The sequence below is a fragment of the Antechinus flavipes genome, chromosome 4 (genome assembly GCF_016432865.1).
Source record: "Antechinus flavipes isolate AdamAnt ecotype Samford, QLD, Australia chromosome 4, AdamAnt_v2, whole genome shotgun sequence".
NCBI classification, from domain to species: Eukaryota; Metazoa; Chordata; class Mammalia; order Dasyuromorphia; family Dasyuridae; genus Antechinus; species Antechinus flavipes.
Window position 1 is genome coordinate 201626603 of NC_067401.1, and position 7923 is coordinate 201634525.

Consider the following 7923-nt stretch of genomic DNA (forward strand, 5'->3'; position numbering starts at 1 on the left):
TACCATTAGAGGTCAAACTTAAAGAGTAGACCATTCAAAGTGAGATACGAAAGTTCTTTTTGTCCCTTTGGGAAAACCCAGAGCAGTTATTGCCTTTCCTTCCCCAGGTTACCTTCTGAGGCACAAATCTATTGTCTACTGGGGTCAGGATAGAAGTTGAAACTTCTTGGAATATGGGAAAAGTTTAAGAAAGCTACAATGCAGTTTAGAAAGAAAAGATCACTAATGTATCAGTGTTCTCTTTCTATAAAATGACATTTCCTCTATTCATTAGCTATGAAATCTTGGCCAAGTCAACCTTTGTTGAGAATCAATTTCCTCATTAAAACAAACAACCCTCCCCCCAAATAACAAGAATAAGCTCTATTCTGCCTACAGAATTTTTGTAAAAATCAAATGATATAATGGATGTGAAAACTGTTTGACAATGGCAAAGCATTACCACATGTAAGGTGATTACTGTTATTATTTTTAATAATATTAGTAATGTGCTATAGTTACTATTATTTCCAGTACTACTATCTCCTGATAAGTGATGATGGGATTATCTGCAGTCCATAACATCAGAAGAAATCAGGATTTTGCCTAGTGAAGACAACTACCTTACAACAATGTTTGCTTTATTCTCAAGTCTACAGATTCTTCTAACATCTTTTTTACTTTGTCTTCCCTCCTTGTCAATTATTGTTACCTTAGTGTCTCACTTTCTCTTCCTGAGCCATCTGTGTCCAGTAGCAAGATATGATCAGAACTATTGGAGATGGGTCTGAATGCACAGCCAACTCACTTAAATCCAATTTGTATTATAGCATCATTTCCCTGATCTCATGGTCCTCTTCAAGAAACAACCTTTGTGAGTAGCTTTGTGAGAGAACCCAAATGAACTGTTCAGTTAGGTAACACAGTTTTTTTTTTCCTCCCTCCCTCCTTCCCTCCCTTCCTTCTTCCCTCTCTTTTTCCCTCCCTCCCTCCCTCCCTCCCTTCCTTCCTTCCTTCCTTCCTTCCTTCATTCCTTCCTTCCTTCCTTCCTTCCTTCCTTCTTTCCTTCCTTCCTTCCTTCCTTCCTTCCTTCCTTCCTTTCCACATAGGGTATCATGCCCTTATCTGCAGGTGTTCTGAATGTTGTGTTCCACATTTTGTTCCCATGGTTCTCTCTCTGGGTGTAGATGGCTCTCTTCATCACTAAAAAGTGGAACTAGTTTGAATCTTTTCATTATTGAAGAGAGCCACATCCATCAAAATTGATCTTCATGTAGTCTTGTTGTTTCTGTGTACAAGGATCTCCAAATTCTGCTCATTTCACTTAGTGTAGGTTCATGTAGGCGTCTCCAAGCTTCTCTGAAATCATCCTGCTGATTGTTTCTTACAAAACAATAGTATTCGATAGCATTCATATATCATAATTTATTCAGCCATTCTCCAACTGATGGGCATCCATTCAGTTTCCATTTTCTTGCCACTACAAAAAGGACTGTCACAAACATTTTTGCAATGTGGATCTCTTTCTTTCCTTTAACATCTCTTTGGGATATAAGCCTAGTAGTAACACTGCTGGATGAAAAGGTATGTACAGCTTGATAATTGAGCATAGTTCCAAATTGCTCTCCAGAATGGAGACAGTTCCACCAACAATGTAGTAGTGTCCCAGTTTTCCCACATCCTCTCCAACTTTCATCATTATTTTTTCCTGTCATCTTAGCCAATATGACAGGTGTGTAGTAGTATCTCAAAATTGTCTTAATTTGCATTTCTTTGATCAATAGTGATTTGGAGCACCTTTCCATGTGATTACAAATAGTTTCAATTTCTTCATCTTAAAATTGTCTGTTCATATTCTTTGATTATTTATCAATTGGAGAATGGCTTGAACTATTATAATTTTGAATCAATTCTCTATATATTTTAGAAATGTGGCGTTTATCATATCCTTTGCATGTAAAAATATTTTCCCATTTTATTTCTGCCTCATATCTTGACGATCCTTAATTATGGATTGGGCATTGCCTCCTGTTAAAGATCTTAGCTTTAAAAGGCCACTGCATCTGGGTCAATCTTCAGTCATCCTGATTTATATCTTGTCACTGGACCCAATTGGCTCTGAAGGAGAAAAATGAAGCTTTGAACAGCCCATTCTCATCTAACTCTTACTCTCTTGTGTATCATGACATCACTTCTCTAATGTCATGATACTCTTCAGGAATGAAGAATAAACAACAACAACTTTGGTACAATGAATTGAATGTCTCACCTGGAGTCTGGAGGATCTAAATTCAAATATGGTCCCAAGTATTTATTAGTTGTGTGACCCTGGACAAGTCACTTAACTCTGTTTCAGTTAGTTCCTCATCTGTAAAATTAGCTAGAGAAGGAAATGGCAAACCACTCCAGTATCTTTGCCAAGAAAACCTTAAATGGTATCACAAATAGCAGGACACAACTGAAAATGATTGAACACTATTATCCCAAGCCAGAATCAAAACTAGCAAGGTCTCAACAGAGCTTTTCACAAGGGCATACTGATACCCAAATGGGCACTTTGTAGGGAGAAATAATTTTTGCACAGTTTGATTTCTTCTGATAGTATAGATTGGCTAGTAGCATAACTATTCTATCCTTCTAGGGATTCTATGGAGACAGTAGTCTTCCTTTCCCAGGATATCTTACCCCACCAATTATCATGGCAGCAAGTAGGGAACAGGTTGGTCTGACTCCAGTAGTTTCTAGTAACCATTCTATCTCAGACTTAAATTTGGAAGTTTGAATGTAAAACTCGAGACTCATTCTCCTGTCCTCAAAATAAAATCACAAAACAATGAAAAATGTAATCTGTATTTCCCTTCACTGTTTGATTATATGTAGTTGCTTTCTTAGTTCCCCAAGTCAGAGGAGAAGTCCACTGAAGTGAATGAAGGACTCTGTTTCCTCTCTCAGACTGGGCAGTCTCCAAGGATAGGCTCCACACAACAGGGTTAGAGTCATACCTCCTAGTTCAAGAAGCAGGAACTCCCCTAAGGTAAATCTAATTGATTCAAATTCCCAGTTGTCTTTCAGCTGAGGGGCAAGAGAAACCTTAGGGGCTCCTGAAAAGGAAAACAGATGGAAGTAGGTGGTTCATTGTGCTCCAAAGATGACTGGCTGAAGGATGAAACTTGAGAAATCTATGTACTTGTAAGACATTGGGTTTTCCTCACTACCAGCTTTATTCTGTAGTAGAACTAGCCCCCATTTCAAGCTTAGCTAAACTGAGGGCTTTGGGGGAAGGTTGGGGAATTATCCAATAAATCTGATCCAACAAACATTTATTAAAAACTCATTATGTGAAGATACTGTGCTAGACACTGGGAATACAAATGCAAACATGAAAAGTAGCCCTATCCTCAAGAAGCTTACATTCTACCTGGACATATAATATGCAAATAGACCAATAATATGAGATAATGTGAGGAGAAAGAGAATACTAAACATCTACAGAGATATTTGGTTTTCTCCTTCTTGCTCTTCATCTTCTGTTTCTCAATTTTGTCCCTTGAAAGCCCCCAGCTCCCTCCCTCATACCTGACAAGACACCTCTGCCTTCCCATGCTACTTCTTCCTCCCCCTTCCTTTCCACACTTAATATCTTTGGGATAATATCCCATGGACCACTGTGGGATGAGGGGGTTTTCAAGCTCAGGGAACAGATTAAGCACTTGGGGGAAGGAGGGAGAGCAGGGCTAGAGAGAAGCCCCAGGCTGCTACAGAAGCCTGGAAGCAGACAGACCTGTCAGTCTGATCTGGAGAAGCAGTGCCTATAACTGGTGCAGAAATGCCAAGTCCGCTGTTTGTATTCCCTGGGGCAGGAGAGGAAGATAAGTGATCGTGTTCCTCATCAGAATTTAGACAAGAAGCACTCAAGACAGAATGAGGGGGCTGGGAAAGGTATGGGATAGAATCTCACAGGGGCTACTTAGGAACAAGAGTGGGCCAAGAAGCAGGGTTAGGTGAGATAGAACTCAACTCCTAGCCTGGGTCCAGAGAGAAGTATAGTATTCTTGTGTCAAAAGGAAGGGACATGGTCCATGGCAAAGCTGTGGGGAACTTATTCTTTTGGTTACCAAGGTTCTGTGAATGGTTTCTGCTTTTTTAATTGCATTGGGATACGGAGGATCTCCATCAACCCAGCCCAACCCAGCCTCTGTCAAGCCCCACATCCTGCTGCGAACATTTAAGCACTAGCACCTACAGTATTAAAGAGGACTGCACCTCAAAAAGCAATGAGTAATTATCCCAAAGCACAAATAAAATCATTAAAGTCCATGCCCCCCCAAAACTCATTGCCCCTATCTTTGCTATCACATCCAAGGCACACACTGGTTCTAAGGGCACTAAGAAGTCCACAAATGAATCAACAAACCCTTCTCAGGGAACTCCCAGTCAGAGTGAACTTCTTCCTTGAAAAGGAACAATTTTCTTAGGGAATTACCCTTTCTAGTCTATTACTGGGGCTCCCACACCCCACTACAGGCAACAAGCGGCCTATGATTCACTTTCCTACCCTCTACCACTTTTTCCCTTAGTCCTCTACCCCAATACATACACATAACACCCACTCCTGGAACTGTTGTTAAAAAGAGAGAGAGAGAGAAAGAGAGAGAGAGAGAGAGAGAGATCTGTAGCTCTATTCTACAAGCCCCAGCATATAGGGGCATGACTATGGAATATACATATGACACTTACCATTTTGGTCCATAGAATGTCTATATATCAAATACCCAAAGATAATATGATTTTAAGATCAGAGATTCCCTTTCTGACTCTTTCTCTTAGTTTCTGCCTCACAGTTTTCTCCATCTCTCTGTCCCTTTGCCTATCTATGTCTTTCCTAGCATTTATCCCACTGTCTCTTTCTGTCTTTCTCTGTTTCAGTCTCATGACTGCCTCCTTTGCACCCCTGGGCAGGGAAAGTGGAGATATGGGCCTCCTCTGACAGCACTGCTCTGCGCAGGGTTAGAATTGCTGGCTTTAGAACTGGTCCCTGTCAGATAGAGAAAGAGGGCAGGGCTGGACTGGCAGGAGGGTGGGGGGCAGGGACTGGGGGTACCACTGTTGCTAATGTCCACAACTGCTTCATCATGGTACTTGAATGCCCCTAAACTGTCCCCAGGTGCCCTGCTTACCCTCCCACACAGAATGGCCAATACCACCACCCCCATCTGCCTCCCTAAACAAAAGCAGCACCTTTTTCTTCCACCTCCAAACACACCCCTCCACACCCAGTCCCATATCCTATCCCATCCAGGCCCTAAATCTAAAGCATAGTTCAAGCCCCTTCACCCGCATTCCTCTTCTGCTATCTTCTCCTCCCTCTTCCCACATCCCCACCTCTTTGCCCTAACATTAGCAACCCTGGCCAGAAAGGATCATGCCCTGAAAGATTTGGAGATGCAACAGAGTGGTTCTGGCCAGCAAAGTTCTTCTTTGGCTCCCACACGATTCCCAGATTCTACCTCCCCTCCGGCTCTACCATCTCTCTTCCTCCCATTCTGACAGCGCAGAAAAATCACTAACGATCCCTACACTCTTATTCTTGCCAGTTCCGTACCCCCTTTCCCCCTATAAAATCCTTCCCTATTGAGAAGGAGTGGAGTAAGCTTCAGGAACACGGTCGGGGGGAGGGGATCAACATGTCTGTTAGGAGTGGGGGGGGGGGTTCCCTTCCCCACCCAGTATCCTAAACCCCACAGCCAGAGAAGAGGGGATATAAAGTTGTCGTTTTCCTCTCACGGCTTTAGTCCACTCTTACCCCCCATCACCCCCCAGCGACGACTCCCCGGGACAGCATTGACGATAGTCCAAGAAACGAAAAAAACAAGAGAGAAAAAAAAAAAAAAAAACATCCTAACACTCACCTCCGAGAGGCACCATTTATCCCTGGGTGGGGGGAACAGTCTTCGCCAGGCTCTCAGCTCTGTTGTGCATCCTTCCTCGCCAAAGATCGACTCAGGGAAAAATCCTCCAGCTCCCCCCAAGCGCAGAGGAGAATTTGCAGGCAGATGGACTCTGCCTCCGTCAAGTCCAAATCCCTGAGACGGCTTATTCAGTTATATCCATGGCATTAAAAAAATCAAAATCGTTTAAAAAAAAAAAAGAACTTGTTTTTTTCTCTTTCAGACCCCACCAAAATCCCTTCTTGGGAAGCTTACATAGATGCCGGTTGGATTGGCCAGCGTGCCAAGTTCCGAGTCTTTCCAGAGACCACGGTCATTTCGGAATTTGCAAGTCCCCAAGTTCAGATGGGCAAGCCAGTTTTGTGTGTGTGTGTGTGTGTGTGTGTGTGTGTGAGAGAGAGAGAGAGAAGAGAGAGAGAGAGAGAGAGCCGCACACCCTCATAGACACGCATATACACAGACACAAGCAAGCAACCACACACTCACAGCCGCGCGCGTGCGAGCGCGCGCCCTCTCTCTCTCTCTCTCTCTCTCTCTCTCTCTCTCTCTCTCTCTCTCTCTCTCTCTCTCAACACACATACACACACACAAGACACACGCCGCGGAGATTCAGATGTGGAACCTAGTGAACTACTGTAGTCTTCTAGATCAGCACTCTTCTGAGATGACCAGGAGTCTCCCTGGCTCAGGAAGCAGCGCTGCGCTAGCGTGGGAATGAGAAAGGAACCTCTCTTTACCCCACCCCTACCCCCCACCCCAGCCCCCACCCCTCAGCCTCCACCCGCACTCAAGCCCAATGCGAAAGAAATTCGAACAGGCAGGCAGGCGGGTGGGCAGACAAGCAGACCAGCAGGCTGGCAGACCCTTCTCCCAGCCTGCCTCTCTGACACTGCAGCCTCCCTCCAGTGGCGGCCGCTTTGTGCTGCAGGAGGCTCAGTGCCTTCCTTCCAGCCTGCCCCGCGGAGGAGCAGCAGTTCTCCTCCCCCTTTTCTGGCTCCTCTTTCTCTCACTCCTCCTTCTCTCCCTCCTCCTTCTCCTTCTTCCTCCTTCCCCAACTCCCAACAAAGGTAAAAAACGAAGGGGTTTAAAGCTGGGGTGGAGGTGGAAGCCAAACTGGAGGGAATGGGGGTCGCCGGGCTTGCGCGCGGGCGGGGAGCTGGATCCTTGGCACCACGCAGGGTCATGGGGAATCGGGGCTTTGGGAAACGCCGGGCGGACAGAACGCGGACAAGCCGTTGCGTAAGAAACAGCAGCCGGAGCTGCTGCGTAGTCGTGGTTGCTGCTGCCTCACGTGCAGGGGGCTGCCATGCAGCCGGCATCTCTGCACCTGCCGGAGGGAAACAAGTCAGCCCCCTCCTCAGAGGGCGTGCTGGGCCCAGAGTAAGAAAAAGAGGGATGCTGGTAATGGGGAGCTAGCTCTGCGGCCGGGACTGCTAATGTGGGAATACATCGATACTGCTATGGGTCACATATACACCCTATGTACACTCTGACATATATACAGAGTAGCATACACGTACACTCATGTACATCTGTGCAACCTTCTACTAGATAGAACTTTCACTATTACGGGCATATCACATATTCAGACCACATGTGGGCAAAAGGAGTATCATGTAATATAGATATGTAACTATGAAGTAGGTATTCTCACACATAGGTAAAAATATGCAATGTGTACACATCAAGTCTGAGTTGACAACTGTAACATGCATGCAGAATGAGCGAACCCATGGATATACGTCTACTTGAACATGTTTGGTTGCTCTACATGATGCTATGGAAGAAACACATCCATTCATGGCTGCTCAGTCCAAATTGTTTCGTTTTTATTTTTCTTAGATGGTTAAAATCCAGAGTCAACTCCCAGGCTCTTGAGATGTGTGTGTGTGTGTGTGTGTGTGTGTGTGTGTGTGTGTGTGTGTGTGTTGTGGAGAGAGGGTGGAGTGGGAGGGGAGTTAGGGGACACTGCATTGTGCTGGGTTGACTGAGCCTT

At 44.8% G+C, this 7923-nt stretch overlaps 1 protein-coding gene across 3 annotated transcripts in view; it reads right to left on the reverse strand.

Moving 5' to 3' along the window:
- The window catches only part of LRFN2 (leucine rich repeat and fibronectin type III domain containing 2), a 322576-nt gene extending 316272 nt beyond the window's left edge, over positions 1-6304 (reverse strand). For all 3 annotated transcript variants that reach the window (XM_051996896.1, XM_051996895.1, XM_051996894.1), the window contains exon 1: positions 5889-6304. The gene's annotated coding sequence lies outside the window, so the exon portion shown is untranslated. The remainder of the gene's footprint in view (positions 1-5888) is intronic.
- Positions 6305-7923: the final 1619 nt, after the last annotated feature.